Source organism: Populus alba, chromosome 7, assembly GCF_005239225.2.
Source record: "Populus alba chromosome 7, ASM523922v2, whole genome shotgun sequence".
NCBI classification, from domain to species: Eukaryota; Viridiplantae; Streptophyta; class Magnoliopsida; order Malpighiales; family Salicaceae; genus Populus; species Populus alba.
This window is the reverse complement of record NC_133290.1, coordinates 5,272,793-5,294,620: the sequence shown is the minus strand read 5'-3', so window position 1 is coordinate 5,294,620 and position 21,828 is coordinate 5,272,793. Positions and strand designations below refer to the sequence as shown.

General features: G+C 36.4%; 2 pseudogenes; one reads left to right on the top strand and one right to left on the bottom strand.

Annotated features, from left to right (window-relative positions):
• Window positions 1-76: 76 nt before the first annotated feature.
• LOC118047827 (methyl jasmonate esterase 1-like) lies at window positions 77-2,822 on the bottom strand (annotated as a pseudogene).
• An 11,839-nt stretch (window positions 2,823-14,661) lies between these two features.
• On the top strand, window positions 14,662-17,352 carry LOC140955811 (cysteine-rich receptor-like protein kinase 34; annotated as a pseudogene).
• The last annotated feature ends 4,476 nt before the right edge of the window (window positions 17,353-21,828 follow it).

The following is a 21,828-nucleotide window of genomic DNA, read 5'->3' as shown; positions in this document are numbered from 1 at the left end:
ATTAAACCTAATAATTTTGACTTTAAACTTGACTTTTTTATGCTTATTAAATCTGTCCAATTGGTGAAGAAAAATATTAAATAAACTGTTTTGACTTTTTATTCATGATTAAACCCGTGAGCAGGCTCAAACATGAGCTGAACAAGCGTGTGGGGAGTTTAAGTATAAAAATCACTTTGATTTAATAAATATAAATTAGTTTCATTTACCCTTTTATTAGAACATATCATTCCATAATGATATTAATTTCTTTAATATTATCTTATATAACTTTTCCACAAAAAAATATGTGCTCAACTAAAATACGATTTTTTTTAAGCAATCCTTTTAAGATTTTCTTAATTAAAATATATTTAATTTTTAATAAATGGAAATTGGTTTCATTTTTTTCAGTATACATATATATCATTTCATTAGTAATCTTAATTCAATGAATAAAATATTTTCTAACTTCTTTATAAACCTATATGATAGATATAATAATTTAACTCACTATTTTTTATCATACTTATATATAATATTAAATATTGTTTAAGGATTATATTTGATAAACCATCCATAACTCGTGGTCCGTTGACTGGCAATTATAATAAGAAGAAAGACCACACACACACACACACACACACACACACACAAAAAAACCCTTCTTATATTACAACTTTATTTTATCTTTAATTGGCTCAAATTAATTATCTCTAGCATTATTAATATTTCTCATAACCTCTCTCTGACTATGCTGCGCATCAGCAGGCTGATACTTGGACGTCGTCCTCTGATCGTCTGCACATAGTAGCAGGTTCCGACAAGCAAGTGGCAATTGACAATATCAGGCGTATTTCCCGGCAACCTCCAAGAGGCAAGAGCACGTCTCTTGAGGTTTAGAAAACATGAGCATGTGATCGGAACCAGGGATAACTTTTACTTCTTCCGGTGGATTTTTTTCAATCATCCATCTCTGTATAGCTTCCTTTATTATCTTGTCTTGGTCACACACGATATAAACTCGAGGAACCGATCCGTACTTCTCCTTCGTAAACCACACTTCTTCTTGAGTCGCCTCGTCACTAAACAGAGGGTGAGGTCGCAGCAACAGCTTTGCTAGCGTAAGATCCTGCAGGTCAAGTTCTCAAAGAAAAAGAAAACGAGGCAAGCAAGATCAGCAGGAGAGAAGAAGATTCAATCAAGTTTAGAGAAATCACGGTGTGCTAAAACATATCTAAATCATGCATGAAGAGAAATACTCTTTACCACCTTGGCAGGGGAGAGCTGGTACAGCTGGATTGACAAGCAGTCGGGCCCAAGCAGCATGGACGTTGGAGGATTGTTGGGCCCATTATCAAACATATATTGTGAGTCCATGAAGGAATCCGCTTGTCTGACATACTGATAATATATTTCCAGAGTAAATATCACCGTTTTACACAGAGAGAGAGCTTAAGAGTGATGCGATTCCCACTCCATAGCTATCCTTGAACTTAAATTTAAGAGAACAATATGAGATGGAACATGAGAATTAAAGAAGATTAATATAATCACTTCATAAAGTTCTGAAGTTATTTACAACATGCAGCCTTGCAGGATCATTGCTGTAATGAGTATACCAAAATGCAACTGCAAGGAGAGGGACAGCAAGAACAGGCCATTGAGCTTACGGTTACGCGAGTTGGCTCATCTTAGGCGAAGGGATTTTAACAAATAGGTTGCTCTCAAGGAAAAGCAAGTCTTTCTCCGAGTTCCTGATCTCGAGAAGAAAAATCTTCAGCGTCCATAATTGCATTTGGTAGAGGTTGAACTTTAGACCCACTAGACACCTGACCCATCAAGCACATTTGGCATTAACCCACATGATCATGGATTGGAGTAGCCCTAGAGCCTGGCCATGTTCCATCGTTGATGTTTGGCCATTAATGGTGCCTATGCTAGACAGTGTTGAAACGAAGCTCAGATCAAGCTCAATTTTTTGTGGGATCTAAGTTCATCACTAGTCTAAACAAAGTAAGAGATTGAGGCAAACAGGATGAAATCTGTTCCCTCACAATCGCATTCTCAGCCTCTCAAACAATCAGCTAGAATCAAATACAAGTAAATCTAATTTTCACGCTAGTAATTAAAGAAAAGCTACCATCTTATGGAGATCAGTGTAGCCTGCATAATAGATCTGAAATAACACAAGCCAGGGCAAGAAATAACAGCCCTGTAGCTAATTAAGACGAAGAGAAATCATAGAGTATAAATATCATGCTACTTTCATTCTCTTCTCCATAAAAAAAAAAAAATAGCTCCTTCTCTGGAAGTATTTAATTTTTTCTGTGTATGTGTGTGAAGAGAGAAAAGGGGAAAAAAAAAAGGAGCAAATGATACTCTTCCTTTGCAGCTTTGAAGCTCAGATCAGGACTGGCAAGATACATGCTGCGAAGACTGCACAAGAAATTTTCTCAGGGAACCTTTCCATTGCAGCAGAACTACAGAGCCCACCCATACTGTGACCCACTAGAATCACCCTTTCTTCTGGTGGCAAAGATGTCATGAAGTCCATCAATGGCTCGAAATAGTCTGAGATCGTATGGAGCTCTTCTACCCGCTTTGGATGGACCCCTGAAGCAGCCATGTCCAGAGCTGTAACTTTGTGACCAGCTGATGTAAGCAAAGTTGCCACCTTATACCAACACCATGCTCCATGACAGGCTCCATGGACTAGCACAAAATGCTTCTGCCTCTCCATCTCCGATCCCTTGTGTCTGTTTTCCCGTCCTGCTGGCTATATTATAATTTGATTGGAGCACAATTTAGGTGGCAGAGCTTAGTTTATCTTCTTTTATGAGGAGCTATTATTATTGAAAACATCTCTCAACTTTCACGTCACATTGAAAATTCAACAATTTCCTTTAACTGGACCCACATTTGTCATTTTTGCCGTATCTTGATAGCATCATAAGTTTGTAATCTCCTCGATAAAACAGCAGCCGGCCACGTTTGAAAAAGACAGATAAGGGCGTTCTTTGGTCCTAGCCGGTCATGATTATTTTTTGTTTGATTTTATTTTAAAAAAAAATTAAAAATTTTTAAAAAAAACTAAAAATAATTTGAATCAGCCACTTCAGTTAAATTCAGTTTGATTTTTTAAGATAAAAATCAGTTCAAATTAATTTGGCTTGATTTTTCTGGTTTAACTTTGTTTTTTTTGGTTTGGCTCGGTTTTTTTCAGTTTTGGCTTGATTTTCTGATTTTAGCTTGATTTAGCTTGGTTTTTTTCCAGTTTATTTTTAATTTGGGTTTGGTTCGGTTTTTTTTGTTTTAAGCTTATAAAATCAAAATCGAACCAAACCGATCAGTTTTAAAAAAAATTTACCATTCGATTTTTTCAATTATTTTATTTTAAATTTTCTTAATTTAATTAATTTTTTAATTTTTTTTACTCACCCCTAATCTCTGCATCCTTAGGTGACTGCTGCAGAGACCAAACTTCAGTTTCTGCAATCAACTTTTCCGCATGCATGTATTCAGCTTCATAGCCAAAAAAGATGAATGATGCATGTTCAAGTATTCAAATCAAATGGATGAAATCTACACAAGGATGGTCATGGTGCAGGAGCAGAGTGAAGCCAATTTCAAATGTGCTGCGAAGCCTAAAAGAAATCTTTGTATCCCCTGCTACTCGTTAAAAAGATAACTAAAAAATTGGAAATTTATAGTAAATAAATAAATTACGAGTAAATAAAAATTTAATCTAAAAAAACTTGAGATTTTTTCCACTCAAAAAACTATTAATTTTTATAGATTTAATTCATAATTTGTGATGTCTAATCAATGATTGATATAGTGAAAAATGAATTATTATCAAGAAGAGTGAAAAAAGAAAGTGAAAGAAGAGTTTAAACTAAGAAAGTTTTCAGATTTTTGCATACTTTTTTTACCTTATAATTTAGTGTTTTATTCTCATTTTATATTCTTATTTTCCTTCTAAATCTAGTGTTTATGTTCATATTATTGAGAAATATTTAAGTTTTATATTATTTGGTTTAAAGACTTTGGTTTAGAAGTACATTTAAATCAAGGTGGTGTTGTTGAATCTTGGGAAACATTTATATATATTCTAAGTGTACAAGTGAGGAGCAATAAAGCCTAAATGATTCTTCTTGACAACAATAAAAAATTCATTATTTAAAAGTGTTTCAACAAGTACCCTTTTTATTTTATTTAAGTTTTTTTTTGTCTTGAGTTTATAATTTAAAACATGTATAAACTCTATTCTTTCCTAGAAAATCTTTTATTTAGCATGTCTTTGTGATGATAAACTATCAATCTATGTTAATTAATTTTTAACTACAATCTTATTATGATAAACTAAGCATACTTGTACACTAGTCTAATATATTCACAAGCTTTTATTTTTATATATATTAAAACTTTGTTTAGTTTAACATATAGGAAAAAATAATATTAATTATATAGATTTATTTCAATACTATATGTTTTAATTTATAACATTTTGGTTTACTTATAGCTTTATGTTTTTTTTTTCTTTATTTAATTTTAGAAGTTTGTTATATATCTTTATTTTAAGGTTATAATTTACCTTCTAAAATTGTAATCATGTAATTTATTTAAATCTCTTTGAGTTGTTGCATGATATATATTTTATGAAATAAGCTTTTATAAACCATTTTTATATCTTTGTTTAGTTTTATACATATTACTTGCAAACTTGTTGGTATAATCATGCATTTTTTCTTTCTTGTTTAAACATAATGTTTTGACATGATGCATGTTTAATTTGAACAAAAATAAATAAAAATGTTTATTTTTATCTTATATAATTTAAATATTTTTATTTATTGAGTTGCTTTATTTCAAGTTTTGTATTATTTTACTTGCTTTTTTGTGGAGCTGAAATATTTATTTATAAATATTATTGACTGTTGTTTTTATAATTTATATCATGTTTTTTAACTTGAGAATTGGTTTTTCCAACCAATATTGCATTGGTAAGTACTACTTCAATAAATAAGGATTTCACCATCACTTTTGTGGTACATAGTGATAAACCTGAAAAGTTCAATGGATTGAATTTTAAACGGTGACAACATAAAAATATTGATTTATATGCCCACCTCAAACTTGATTAAGTTCTTGTATAAAAAAAAATATTAAAATTGTCAAATAATGAATTTAATTGCATTATTATGGTACCTTTAGAAGTATGAATCATAGTGATTTCTAGTGTTAAAAGAAATATATTTTGAATAGATTAACAATACACAATATGATGTGTATAGTTTAATTAAGAGTGTAAAAACATTTTGAAAAGTTTTTAACAAAAAGCTCAAGGTTGAAGTTGTCATTATGAAAAGTTTTAAAGCTGGTAAATTTCTAAATATAAGAATGACATCAAAGTTATCTCACTAGATTTGTTCATGTATACAACATTACATGTATATGTTACAAAAAGTTAGTGCTGTGAATAGCTAGTAAGTTTTGTCAAAGTTATCTCACTAGATTTGTTCATGTATACAACATTACATGTATATGTTACAAACAGAGTAGTGGTCGATGTGCGTCTTTTTCTTTTTGGTCGTATAACAACCAACCTCCTCCTCTTCTCTCCAGCTCCACCATTATGTTAATTGTAATGAACATTATTTAATTTTAATAGTTAATTTAATATTTTTTTGAAACACATTCAATTTGTAATGAATATTATTTAACTTTTTTTTTTTTATGTTTTTAAAAAAAATTATTTGCATAATTGGTTTTTTTACTATTAATTTATATAATTTTATATTATGAATTCTAAATATATTTTTAAAAACATATTTAAAATTATGCAAATAAAAAAATATATAAAATATTCACCGAGGGTTTTACCGACGAAATAACTCCATCGGCATTTCACAGTAGCTTGGTGAAAATTTCACAATCGCCAACGAGTTTACCAATGGAATAACTCCGTTAGCATTTCATAGTAGCTTGATGCAAATTTCCCAGTCACCGACGAGTTTACCAACGGAATAACTCCGTCGACATTTCATAGTAGCTTAGTGCAAATTTCACAATCACTGACGAGTTTATTGATGAAAATAGTTTATCGGTATTTAATTCACTCACTGACGGATTTATTCCATTGGTTATTTCAAGAGGGAATTTTTTTTTTTTGCTCACAATTTTCGTCTGTAAAACTATCGGCAATTGTTTTTTTTTTTTTACCGACAGCGTTAGTGACAGAATTAAGTATTACCGACAAGAGGAAAGCCAACGTACTGTTTCCATCGGTAATTTTATTACCGACGAACTATGAATCACACACCGACGGAATATATTTGTCGGTAAAACTGTGAAATCTTGTAGTAAAATATGAAATACAAAAAGACCCTTGAAAACATTTGATTATATTTATTTAAGGGTTATATTAGTAATTTTATTGTATTTTAAAAAACACATTTATCAAAATAACCTTGACAATAGGTAATTGGTTGAGAACACTCCTGAGCAAAAGCCGGGAGAAAGACAACATATAGAGCAGTGAAACATGTTCTTAAAATGAAATTTAAGGATCCTCGTTAAATTCAGGCAATCATCAGGGCAGCCAGCATACAAGTTGACATCAGATTTCATCATCCAATGCCATGGAGATTAGCGACGGACAGTTCGATATTTTGGTCTTGATGGTTTCTGTGAGACAGAAGCAAAGGAACGTGGAATTGAGATTTAGTAGATAGACAGTGGAAACATAGACATTAAGAGGGTGACATTAGACATTATGGCTTCAAAAATAACAATGACTGAGGGATTTTTAAATCCCATGTTTGTTGCTCTTGCAGCCATTTCTAAAATAAGAACAATGTCTAAATGAGGATTGAGACACATCATGGATATTGGTACCCAATTAACTGAATTTGTTCCATAATAATAATAATAATAATAATAATAATAATAATAATAAAGCTTCAGAAGGAAAAAATATACTCACAGATGTAGGTCCGAAGCTAGTTTGTTGAGACGCACGTGCGGAGTCAAGACCACCAGAAGGGGGCTCAACAGTTCGTTGACAACCGTGCTCAACTCTTTTGTGATATGTTTGTTCAACCATTTTATTTTGTAAGTTATTTTTTTATTGAATTGAATATGATGATTATTTTTTTAATTTCCAGAGACCTATAATAGTTGGTTGAGAGAGAGGTGTGGGGACAATGCTTTGACCCATCCGCAATTCGATCCAGATTTTGTGAATGCATGAGGTTGGATCGTCGTTGGACCCAATAAAAATTAAGGTTTACGGGATCTCCAACACTACGGCCGAGAACTTGCAAACAGCCTATAGTGTCTTAATTGTTGGCAGCTCCCATCAGTATCGAGTAGCCAATCTAAGAGTTCGTAGCCTTGAAGCAACACACGACTCAGCTCATCGAAAAATACAAACCACCTATCAACGGAGTATACATAACTCAAAGCGGATCATGAACGCTTCGCCAAATTGGTCATGAATATGGCATCACAGAGTGGTGGTCCATGTGTGCCTCCTCCTTTTGGCCGTATAACAACCAGCCTCCTCCTCCTCCAGCTCCACCATTATGTTATTTGTAAATGAACATTATTTAATTTTAATAGTTAATTTAATATTTATTTTTTTGAACACATTCAGTTTGTAATGAATATTATTTAACTTCATTTTTTATGTTTAATAAAAATTTATTTGCTTATTTGGTTTTTTACTATTAATTTATATAATTTTATATATGAAATTCTAAATAATTTTGGTAAAAAATATTTAAAATTATGCAAATAAAAAAATATAAAAAATACTCACCGAGGGTTTTACCGATAAAATAACTCCATCAGCATTTCACAATAGCTTGGTGCAAATTTCATAATCACCAACAAGTTTACCAACGGAATAAACTCCGTCGGCATTTCACAGTAGCTTGGTGCAAATTTCACAATCCGCCAACGAAGTTTAGCGACGGAATAACTCCGTCGGCATTTCACAGTAGCTTAGTGCAAATTTCACAATCACCGACGAGTTTACCAATGAAAAATAGTTTATCGGTATTTAATTCACTCACCGACGGATTTATTCCATCAGTTTATTTTAAGCGGGAATTTTTTTTTTTGCTCGCAATTTCCGTCTGTAAAACCATCGGCAATTGTTTTTTTTTAACCGACCGCGTTAGTGACAGAATTAAGTATTACCGACGAAAGGAAAGCCAGCGGATTGTTTCCGTCGGTAATTTTATTACTGATGAACTATGAATCACACACCGACAGAATATGTCCGTCGGTAAAACTGGGAAATCTTGTAGTGAATATATGAAAACAAAAAGACCTTTGAAAACATTTGATTATATTTATTTAAGGGTTATATTAGTAATTTTATTGTATATTTAAAAGACACATTTATCAAAATAACCTTGACAATAGCTTATTGGTTGAGAAGAGTTTTTTTTTATAATCTTACACTCACAGACTTACATGTAGAGCTGATGATCTGTGGACATCTCTCTCTATATAGAGCTGCCACACCGAGCGTGTTGTCTGATATAGCGTTGTCGTTTTAATTTTTAATTAAAATTTTGTTTTACTAGTTGTTTTTTGATATCGCATTGTCGTTTTAAAACTTGCTTACTTTTAATCATAGTTTTAAGACCCGACCCGGTGATCGACCCGGTCCAAGGCCCGGGTTCCGGGTTTTGACCGGGTCACCGGGTCTTGGCCGGGTCGGCCGGGTAAAAAAAAAATTTTAATTTTTTTTTAAAAAAATCAAAACGACGTCGTTTTAGCAAAAAAAAAAACAAAAAAAAATAAAAGTCAACGGGTTTGGGGTTGGATGTTGACCGGGTCGACCCGGGTCCCGGGTCGACGGGTCTGGCGGGCCAATTCCCCAAACGGGTTTGGCCTTCACCCGGACCGTCCCATGCGGGTCGGCCGGGTCCCGGGTCGACCCGCCGGGCCGGTCCGGGTTTTAAAACTATGCTTTTAATTGATCTCTTCTGCTAGCAAATGTGGGCCACTTTGGCACGAGATTTCAACTCTTTGACTTTCATAACACACACATATTTCCATGTCCTTGTCATCAGATTTTAATGTTGTAACTAATGCTCACTAATAATTAAAAAAAAAAAAAAAAAAAACTTGCAAGAAGATTAGCGACACCTCAAATGGCTAACTGCGACCATGCGCTAACGTGTTGTTTATAGCGATTAATTAATGACATTGTTTTGCTATTCCAACATCAAAGTTTTGAAATTCTAACACAGCAACGCTAGTGTGGGACATCCGGTAAGTCTTCAAACCAAACAAGAAGTTAGTATGGGACGGGAAAAGAAAAAAAGTTGCATGTGACTGAGTCTATTGACTTTTTTTTTTTTGTCTACGGTCAATGTGTCCATGTCTTCCACGGAGTCTTTGAATAATTTTGTACCACAAGTAAAGCAATTAAGCAGTCAGGAATTGGGACCGCAAGTAAAGTCACCATTTCACACTGTGATACCGATCATTTTCTCTAAGAAAATCCCACGATCAAAACTTCCCTTGATCTGTTCTTACGCGAAAGCTAGATATAGAGTACTTTCCACTAGATGGCACCATCGAAATTGCTACCTCTTTTTCTGTCCTAAATTCGTTAACAAATTGGCCATGCCTCTTTGTATATAAAACACCATCTATGCAAGGGATTTCTTTCACGAAGAAAGAAATTGTGAACAGAAGTTAATATTTCCTCTGTTGAAATGGGTTCTAAGACTATCGTCTCTCTTCTTTTACATGTTATTATCGTAAGCATCACTCTTACCGATGCTCAAATGATCTGTTATACCACAGGAAACTTTACAGCTAATAGCACCTACGCAAAAAACCGAGACCTTGCTCTCCGTTCACTAGCTTCTGTTAACAAAAGCTGTAAATTAGCAAATACTATATTTAGAATATTTAAGCTATATTAATTCCTAAACAATAGCCTATAATATCTCACACACTAAATGCTGAGATATGATTTTCTTGTATATATTCTACAAAGTTTCAATGAAGAATTAAGCTTTTAGCCTCATTTGACATGTATCATAGCAGAAGATCCTGCGTAAACCCTATATTTTTATTTTATTTTTTCTCTTCTCCTGTACAATGGAGATTACAGACCCGATATCATCAATTCTTCCCCAAAGTTCCCCAGATTCCACTAATTCCACCCCAAAAATCCACCTCAAACAAACACCCAGCTGCTCAGATAGGTATCAAATTGAATGTACCAATTATGCTATATGGTCTCAAATCATGGAGATGTATATCTCGGGAGAGATAAACTGGGGTATATCAATGGGGATTTATCCAACCACACCCACAGACCCAACGTTCAGACAATGGAGAACGAAAACTCCATTGTCAAAGGTTGGTTAATCAATTCCATGGAACTTTGATTGGCAACTTCATTAGATTCCCTACCGCCCAATTAGTGTGGGAATCCATTGCTACTACCTATTTTGATGGGTTTGACACTTCTCAAATCTATGAATTGAAGAAGAAAATCACCCAATTGACTCAACATGGAGGAACCCTAGAAAACTACTATAACAATCTCCAAGGACTGTGGAGAGAGATCGATTTTCGGAGACCCAACCCAATGAAATGTGCACAAGACATAGCACAATTCAATCGAATACAACAAGAAGACAGGGTCTATACCTTTTTAGACGGGTTGGATGATCGGTTGGACAATGTGAGAGCCGACGTCCTCCAGTTACCATCACTACCCACGGTGGAGCAAGCATATGCTCTTGTCCGGAAGGAAGACTCCAGGCAGTCTGTGATGCTTGGCCACGCTGGAATGGGTCTCATCGCACGACGAGGAGGAGGGCGCCAGGACGAAGGCAGCAAAGGACGAAGACAGGCTGAATGTTTTGGGGAAGGGCTGACGGGAGATGATGGGCTGAATAGAAGTGGGCCGGGGGCTGAGAATGCATATGGGCTGGTAATGGGACCGGACCAATATAAGGGGAATAAAGATGGGCTGCGGCTGGATGGGCTGCGGCTGGACCAATCTGGCCCAAGTAAAAAAAATCTTCCACGGGATTACAGTCAATCCAAGACCCAAATCGGATGCACTCACTGTAATAATTCTAAGCATACTCGTGATACATGCTTTAAATTACATGGATATCCGGATTGGTGGGAGAATTTTAAAACAAAAAAACAGAATGACAGAAGTAACAAAACAGGTCGAGCAGCCTTGGTGAACACTGAACCTACACTTACTCAACCAATGGTAGATTCTCCGAACCTTCTATTTGAGGGACCCTCTACTCTCAGTGATTCAGGTAACTGTGCTATAGCTCTTCTAAGTACAGATCACAATGATTGCAATGATTGGATCATTGACTCCGGCGCTACTGATCATATGACTTATGAAGAGACAGACCTAATTATCACTTCCATACCTAAACGTTCCTGTATTGCTAATGCTAATGGGGTGACATATCCAGTTACTGGAGCAGGGACTGTTGATATCTCTCCATCTATTTCGTTATCCAACACATTACTTGTCCCATCATTGTCCAATAAACTACTGTCAGTTGGACAAGTCACTGAGGAGTTAAACTGTTGTGTACTAATGTATCCAACTTTTTGTATTTTTCAGGATATTCTCACCAAGGAGATAATTGGTTGTGGTACTAAAAGAGGGGGGCTCTACTATGTTGAGGATATGAGCATCGGTAAAGCGAACAGTATGCAAGGAGCGTCAGATACCCGAACAGCAAACAGATTTGGCTATGGCATTTCGGTTTAGGGCATCCGTCATTCAGTTATCTAAAGTATTTATTTCTGAATTTATTTCAAGATGTGGATTATTTGGATTTTAAGTGTGCTACATGCATTTTTGCTAAACACCATCGTGTTCCATATCCCCTTAGTTCTCCTCGGAGTACTACACCCATTTGCTATTATACATTCTGATGTTTGGGGACCCTCACCAATTTTCTACCCCATATGGGATTCGTTGGTTTGTCACGTTCATTGATGATTGTACTCGCATGAATTGGCTTTATTGCTGAAAAATAAAAATGAGGTATTCAATATATTTAAGGTGTTTCATGCTATGGTTCAAACTCAATTTGCATGTAAGATTCAGATTCTCGCACAGATAATGGTAGGGAATATGATAATCATCTCTTCCACAGTACTTGCAATTACATGGCTACTTCATGAAACTCTTGTGTCAAACACCTCAACAAAATGGCATTGCCGAACGAAAAAATCGGCACATTCTGGAAACTGCTCGGGCACTTCTTATTGGTGCAAATATGCCACGTTATCTTTGGAATGAAGCTGTTGTTACTGCAGTATATCTTATGAACAAAATGCCTTCAAGAGTACTGAAACTTCCGAACACCACTACAAGCTTTGTCCACATACCGACCCTTCATCTATATTGATGCTCGCCCCACGGGTATTTGGGGAGTGTTGCATTTGTCCATATTCATAAAATCAGCGCACCAAGCTAGACCCATGTGCTATCCGATGTGTGTTCTTGGGATATGGAACACATCAAAAAGGTTATCAGTGTTATCATCCACCCACTCGGCGCAATGTATATTACATGGATGTCACTTTTTTAGAGTCGGAGTACTATTTTTCCGAACAATTATCACTTCTCCCTCTCAGGGGGAGCCATCTTTAAAAGTGAGAAATGGATAAATCTGGAATTTGAAACGAAAAAGCATCTGTGGAGCCACCAGTTTCAGTCAGCGGAGCCTCCAGTTCAGCCAACAATACACACTCAAGACCTCCTCTTTGACAGTACCTGAAGACCAAACTCCTTCAAGAGAATATATCTGAGGTAATACAACCAATCCTATCTTCTAATGAAATAAATACTTCTGTTGGATATAAACTCCCTTTCAGGCACAATCGAGGGAAACCTCCAAAACGGTACTCCCAGAGTATGCGGCAGAAAATCAAAGATACCCTATTGCTAATCATGTTTCATCCCACAAGTTATCGCAACCTTTGCAAGCTTTTGCCCACCAACTCTCTTCAACACATATTCCTGGAGATATACGGGAAGCACTATCCTCACCAGAATGGTCTCAAGCGATAATGACAGAAATGGAGGCATTAAACAAAAATCACACATGGAGTTTGGTTCCTTTGCCGAAAGGAAAACGAACTGTGGGATGCAGATGGGTGTTCTCTATTAAACATAAAGCAGATGGAACTATTGAAAGATACAAGGCACGATTGGTGGCGAAAGGATTTACCCAAACATATGGTATAGACTACCAAGAGACTTTTCTCCAGTAGCCAAATTGACCACGGTTCGAGTTCTACTATCCCTAGTAGTTAATCAAGATTGGCCGCTACACCAACTTGATGTGAAGAATGCATTTCTTCATGGAGATCTTGAGGAAGAAGTTTACATGGACATTCCACCTGGATACAACACTAACTCTGCAGAAAAGACAGTGTGCAAGCTACAAAAGGCATTATATGGACTAAAACAGTCACCAAGAGCATGGTTTGGGCGATTTACTTCAGCAATGAAGAATATGGATTCAAACAGTGCAACTCGGATCATACTTATTCTGAAACATAGACAAGGGTATGTAACTGCACTAATAATTTATGTGGATGATATGATAATTACAGGAGATGATACATAAGAGATTTCTCGGCTCCAGAAGAATTTGGCATCTGAATTGAAAATGAAGGATTTGGGGGCTGAAATATTTCTGGGAATTGAGGTGGCAAGGTCAACAAGAAACATTTTCCTTTCACAAAGGAAATACGTATTATACCTGCTATCAGAAACTGGTATGTTAGATTGTAAACCAGTTGACACTCCAATAGTGCAGAATCATGGCTTAAAGACTGTGCAGATCAAACACCTACCAACAAGGAGAGATATCAACGATTAGTTGGGAAACTAATATACTTGTCCCATACACGACCAGATATAACTTACGCAGTAAGTGTGGTAAGTCAGTTTATGCATAATCGAGTGAAGATCATATGAATGCAGTAATTCGAAATCCTTAGGTATCTGAAATCATCTCCAGGAAAAGGCCTTATGTTGTCAAAAATCAAACATCTGAACATTGAAGGGTATACGGATGCTGATTGGGCAGGAAACATTACTGACAGACGATCTACTTCGGGCTACTTTACATTTGTTGGAGGAAATCTAGTTTCATGGAGAAGCAAAAAACAGAAGGTGGTAGCATTATCCAGTGCAGAGGCTGAATTTCGAGGCATGACCAAAGGAATATGTGAAATGCTATGGCTAAGAGAATTGCTCATTGAAGTTGGCTATCCTCCAATTGACGCAATAAGACTCTTCTGTGACAACAAAGCGGCGATAGCACTAGCACACAACCCAGTACAACATGATCGAACAAAACATGTGGAAGTAGATCGTCACTTCATTAAGGAAAAACTAGAGGCCAAAATAATTCAGATTCCATTTGTGAAGACCGAAGACCAACTAGCAGATATTTTGACAAAGGCAGTGTCAAGCAGGACATTCCACAATTCACTTGACAAGTTGGGAGTTGATGATATCTACTCACCAACTTGAGGGGGAGTGTTAACAAAAGCTGTAAATTAGCAAATACTATATTTAGAATATTTAAGCTATATTAATTCCTAAACAATAGCCTATAATATCTCACACACTAAATGCTGAGATATGATTTTCTTGTATATATTCTACAAAGTTTCAATGAAGAATTAAGCTTTTAGCCTCAATTTGACAGCTTCCAATGTCACAAACAATGGGGGTTTCTACAATACTACAATAGGTTTAGGCAATGACACAGTTTATGGTCTTGTGCTCTGTATGGCTTCCCCATCAGCTGAAAATTGTTCCAGCTGCGTCAATGATGCTATTCGAACTCTCATGGCGGGATGTCCAAACCAAAAAAGAAGCAATTTCATGGGGAGGGAATCCGGTTCCATGTATTGTACATTATGGGAATCGTTATTTTTTAGGATCACTTGAGCTATCTCCTACTGAAGCTGGATATAATACGGGTATCATTTACGCAAATTTTAGACAGTTTCTTCAAATTTGGAGTGGTTTGATGACAGACACAGTAACAATAGCTTCCACGAGCTCATCCAGGCTTATGCCAGCAGCTGAGACAGCAGACCTATCATCCTCTCAAAAAATTTATGTATTTATGCAGTGCACTCCTGATGTATCACCGAGTAATTGCAGTGTTTGCCTACAACAATCCGTAGATGACTATAAAAGTTGTTGCTACGGGTATCAAGGAGGTATTGTCATGAAACCAAACTGTGTTTTTCGGTGGGATTTGTATCCCTACTACAACTTATTTCCTCAACTAACATCTCCATCTCCACCACCATCTCCATCTCCACCTCCACCATCTCCTCCATTTGTTATTAGTTCTCCTCCGCCAACCAATACCACAATCAGGAAAGGTTGGCTAACTTCTTTTTCTATACTGAAATTATTTCACTTGTTTCACGGTTTCCAGTTTCCGCTTCTGTAATTTCTATCTCAAACATGGCTGTGCTTGGCAGGGAAGGAGAATACTGCTTCTCGGACAGTTATTGTTACCATCGTCCCTACAGCTATCTTCTTGGCACTTGTTATCCTTATTCTCACCATTTTCTGTTTTAGGAAGCCAAAGCAAGAGGTCAAAAGTAAGTTGTTGCTTATTGGTTCTTTACATAGTAAACAGCTTGGGTTTCATTCATTAATACGAATCAAATTCACTAGATAATTTGTTTTTTCTTCCAAACATCCTACAATTAACTTTGGAAACAAAACATTAACAACTTGCTTTTTGTGAAGATTTCGATGAAATTAGTATCACAAAATGCTGGGAATTCAAATTCGCCACCATCAAACTTGCAACAAACGACTTCTCTGATGATAATAAGCTTGGACAAGGTGGTTTTGGTGCTGTTTACAAGGTACTTTATTATAATAGTAGAAAATAAACGGTATCGATTTTTTTTTATTTAAAAAAAAAATAAAAAAAGAACTTTGAAGGTTAATTCATATTTCAAATTGATGCACTTAATTTTCTCTGTTTCTTTTTCTCAATGGATATACGCTTCAGGGTATACTTGCAGACGGACAAGCTATAGCTGTAAAGAGATTATCAAGTAATTCTGGGCAAGGAGAAGTTGAATTTAAGAATGAGGTACGGCTACTAGCCAAACTTGATCACCGGAATCTTGTTAGGTTACTGGGGTTCTGCTTGGAAGGAACAGAAAAGCTTCTAATCTACGAGTTTGTGCCTAATTCAAGTCTCGATCAAATTTATACATGGTAACCCTGAATTCCACATTATCTTGTAAATTTTTTTTTTCCTCATCATTTTTTTTTTTATCAGATCAAAATTCATGTTTTGTAAGGGAATTATAAATAGTGTCAAATTCTATAGACAAGTTTTCCGAAGTTTCTGAAGCTCTCATTTTATGAACGCTTAGATCCAAACAAACGATTCATCCTGGATTGGGAGAAGCGCTACAAAATCATAGAAGGCATAGCTAGAGGGATTCTGTACCTGCATCAAGATTCTCAGCTCCGGATTATTCATCGTGATCTCAAGCCTAGCAACATTCTGTTAGATGGAAACATGAATGCTAAAATTTCAGATTTTGGAATGGCAAAGTTAATGAAAACTGATCAAACTCATGATGCTGCATCGAGGATAGCTGGAACTTGTAAGTCTAATTTACAGCAATAATGAAGAGGTGTGAATACTGAATGCTTATGATTCGCACCATTGCAAACTAAGATCTGTTAATGTACCATTTCAGTGGCTATATTGCTCCGGAATATGCAAGGAAAAGACAGTTCTCGGTCAAGTCAGATGTGTTTAGTTTTGGAGTGCTAGTCTTGGAGATTGTGAGCGGTCAAAAACCTAGTTTCCAAGATGGAGATGACATAGAGCACCTTACGAGCCATGTAAGTACAACTATCTACAAATCAAACACATCATTGGAAGATTTACCCTTCAATATTGTGAATTCACTTCGGATAAAATTTTGTAGGCATGGAGACGTTGGAGGGAAGCGACTGCTTTAGATCTTATAGATCCCATTTGAGGAACGACTCAGCAGCTGCAATGATGAGATGCATCCACATAGGGTTACTCTGCGTTCAAGAAAATGTAGCTGACAGGCCACAATTGCTGCAGTTTTCTGATGCTAAGCAACTCTTCTTTTACTTTACAAATACCTTCTAAACCAGCATTTTTTATTAGCAGAAGAACAGATCAACCAGCTTCTTCATTGATCAGCTATACTTCAAGGATGACGCAATCCAGCTTAAGACTGTCCCACCATCGAAGAATGAGATTTTCAATTACTGAGTTAGATCCTCGATAATTTCCTCATCATATAGCGAAAAATGGGGTTTTGTTATTATTAGAAATAATCCAGTAAAATATTCTTGGCTATTTCCTGATTAACAAAAGGAAGAAATCAAGGGAGAGAACAATTCAAGACAATCACAAAATTATTTCAGTCATCTTAAGGAGGATGATGAAACATCTTGTATAATTTGCTCTATTCTATTTCATTATATATTTTGTTGTATGACAATATATTTATACATAAGTTGAATAAAATATATATAATTAAATTATGGAATTGTGAAACTCTTTTATATTCTAAACTTCTACATTGTATTAGAGCAAGTTAATTATATCTTACTTTAAATATTAACTTTCACCACCAGAAATTTGCTAAATACCAACGGACATACCGGCGGAATTTTTTCTGTCGGTATTTTTCGGCCGAAATCACTGACGGACAATATTCGTCGGTAATTTGGTCGGTAATTACCGACGGAATAAGTCCGTCGGTAATTACTGACCGAATTACCGACAGAAAATTCAGAATTAATGAAAAAAGGGCGGGTAGGTGGCGCAGAGGTTTTGGCGGGTGATTTTTCTGACGGAATCACCGACGGATTTGAAATGCCAGATCCGTACCGGTGACGTGACCGGTGCACCGTTAAAAATACCGATGTAATCACTGAGGGATTTGAATAGCAGGTCCGTGCGGTGACGTGTCGATTGCCCGTCAGAAGTACCGACGGTTTCGCCGACGGATTCACCGACGGAATCAAAACCGTCGGTAAGTCCGTCGGCAAAAGTGAATATATGGCCACTCTGCCGTCACTCTCTCCCCATTTCTCCTTCTTCTTCCTAATCCTAACCCTCCCATCTGCAAAATAACCAGCCCCCCCTCGCCCCAAAACAAAAATCTTCCTCATCTCAGCACAACAAGTTGTATTTCTTGAAGTTTTGTGGTCACAGCATCCGTGTTCTGATTTACCGACGGATTTTTATCATTTTTTGTAAGTAATTCTATCTTTCAAAATTTTAACATTATTTAAATGTCAATTTTATTGTTTTTTTAGTATAGTATTTTTTTTAGTAGATGTAACATGTTTTATCGTTATTTCTCAAACAAACTTGTAGTATATGAATGTATAATTTTATACTTGTTATGGTTTGTTTTAGATTTTGTAAGATTTTATTTGTTTGAAAATTGTTAAAACTTAATTTGTAGAATTACCGAATTACATGTTATGTTTTGAAATAATTAAGAGCTTGCTTAATGGGTCCTTTTTATAGAGGTTCGATAGAAAGTCATGGATGATCGTTCATGGATGTATCTAGATTCACCCCAAGGATTGCGGAGGATGGATTATTGTAACGGGGTTCAGGGTTTTATTAATTTCGCACATCTATTCCCAAAATTTACTGGAGGCGGTATTAGGTGTCCATGCAGGAAGTGTCAAATAAAAAGTATCTGCATCCAGATGTTGTAATGATGCATTTCTACACAAAGTGTTTGTGGAGGATTAGAGTGTTGGTATGCACATGGAGAGGTATTTGTTAGTAATAGGAGAATGGGAGAAACGGTGGTTTGGGTCAACTTCTAGTGCTAGCAACGTGCATGAAACGGCAAAATGACAACACTAATCCTTACAGAAACATGGTTATGGATGCAATGAGAATGAATCAAGATAATGTCAATCAATGTCAATCGTAGAAGAAGAACCTAATGCAGAGGCAGCTAGGTTTTTTGATTTGTTGAAAGATTCTGACGAACCATTATGGGATGGCTGCACAAACCACAGTAAATTATCGGCTGTGGCACAGGTGTTCACCATTAAGTCAGATCACGGGTTGAGTGAGCCAGGTATGAAAAAAATTATTGATTGGGCAAGAAGCATTTTACATGAAGGGACAGGCTCAAAGAGAACTTCTATGCTGCGAAGTCCATGATGAAACCCTCGTTTAGGATACCAGAGAAATTGACATGTGCCCTAACTTCTGCATGTTATACTACTTGAAAATGCTGAGATGACCGAGTGCATGACATGCGGGCATTCCGTTACAAACCAGAACTGGCAGGGGGGAAGACTCTAGTGGCATATAAAACTTAGATATTTTCCGATCACACTAGACTGCAGAGGTTATTTATGTCACCAAGGACTGCTGAGCACATGACATGGCACAAACACACGATGCCCGTTGATGGTGTGATGGTGCATCCTTCTGATGGCGAAGCGTGGAAACGCTTTAACAATGTCATCCTGATTTTCTGCTGAATCAAAGAATGTTTCAACTTGGGTTGTGTACAGACGGGTTCAACATTTGGGTCATTGCTGCTGCTATTCTTGTTGGCCGGTCATTCTCACAGTTTGTACTGCCACCGGGAATGTGTATGAGGCTGGATCATGTTTCTATCTACTGTCATACCTTCCAAGCAGCCCGGGGCAGAATATAGATGTTTGTCTTCGACCGTTGATAGATGAGCTGGCGCAGTTGTGGTCCTCCGGATCTCTGACTTATGATATATCGAGGAAACAAAATTTCCTTATGAGGGCGGCTTTGATGTGGACTATCAGTGATTTTCCAGCTTATGGAATGCTTTCTGGTTGGAGCACGCATGAGAAACTCGCATGTCCATACTGCATGGAAAACAACAAGGCATTCACGCTAGCAAACGGAGGTAAAGCCACTTAATCACAGGTTCAGAAAGAACAGAAAAGATTTCTTTGTTGGTATAGTTGAAAAAGATGTTGCATCCCCGTGTCTTTCTGGTGAAGAATTGCATCATGTTGTATCAGAGTACGGTGACATTGTGTTTGGCCTTCAATCAGGTAAGCAAAAGTTTCCTGGTTTTTGGTTTGACCATAATTGGGTAAGCGAAGTATCTTTTGTGAGCTTCCGTATTGGAAGACTAATCTTCTCTGCCATAACCTTGACGTCATGCACATCGAAAAGAACTTGTTTGAGAATATTTTCAACACTGTCATGGATGTGAAGGGGAAGACAAAGGACAACATGAAGGCTAGATTGGATATAGTTATACTGTAACCGTAAAAATATGGAGTTGGTTTATGACGAGTCACGGGTTGCAAACAAGGCAAGCTTCGTGTTAGAGAAAAATGCACAACTGCTAGTCTACAAATGGCTTAAGAGTCTGCGTTTCCCGGATGGACATGCATCGAACATATCAAGCTTGTTAACATAGAGGACTGCAGATTGTATGGAATGAAGAGCCATGACTACCACGTGTTTATGCAAACACTCATCCCATTAGCTTTTCGTGATTTGTTGCCAAAGGAATATGGGATGCACTAACGGAGATCAGTCATTTCTTCAGAGATATATGCTCCAGCAAGATGAATGTTGAGCACATTGAGATGTTTCAAACGAATATCATCGAGACACTATGCAAACTTGAGATGATATTCCCTCCTTCATTTTTTGACTCAATGGAAGCATCTCCTATACATCTACCGTTCGAGCAAAAGCTGGAGGACCGGTCCAGTATAGATGGATGTAACCCATTCGAACGGTGAGATATTACAGTTGCAATGGAATTATATCTTAAAGTATTTTCTATGTTTTTTTATTGAAAATACTTGAATTGTACTTCAATGCAGGTACCTTGTTTAATTAAAAAAAAAGGTTAAGAACAAGGCGCATGTTTGAGGCTTCGATATCTGAGGCCTATATTGTTGAAGAGATATCAACATTTATCTCATATATTTCGAACCTCATCTGAGAACAAGAATCAATCGCGTTCCATGGGATGATGGTGGTGAAGTGCCTTCTAGTGGAACTTGTCAATATTCTCCAATACTGGACGACCACACCTAAAAATGCCGTAAGAGGAAGATATTTGTCGGAAATAGAATTCAAACAAGCACACAACTATGTTCTATTTAACTGTGATGAGCTGAGACCATTTATTCAGTAAGTCTATATATGTGTAATACTAATTAAACTTTGTCAGTAATATATTGTTAATATATATTGTAATATCATACACTCATTATCACTTGCAGGCAATATCGACAATATTTGCTCTCCAATAATCGCAGCTGACCGAATCCAGATCTTTCAATTACAAGATGAACAATTTGCCACATGGTTCAGAACACATGTAAAGCCATATCAAAAACTCATTCTAACGTATGCATGTCATTACGAGATTCTCGTTCATTTACATGTATTGATGTACATTTAATTACATTTATTTACAAGGTTTATCAATGGGAAGAGTGCGCCCAAGTCATTTGTGTTCATTAAGCCTCGGCCCTGAAAGAAAAGTTAGGTGCTACAACGGGTATTTTGTCAATGGATATGTTTTCCATACTGAAGAATACGGGTAAGGAAGAAAGACATACAACTGCGGTGTTTGTGTTAAGGGATCCACAAGTAGCCAGTTAGAAGTTGACTACTATGGTAGATTAGAAGAGGTCGTCGAACTGCAATATCATAGCGAGCAGAATAAAGTGTTTTTATTCAAATGCTATTGGTATGACACGACAGA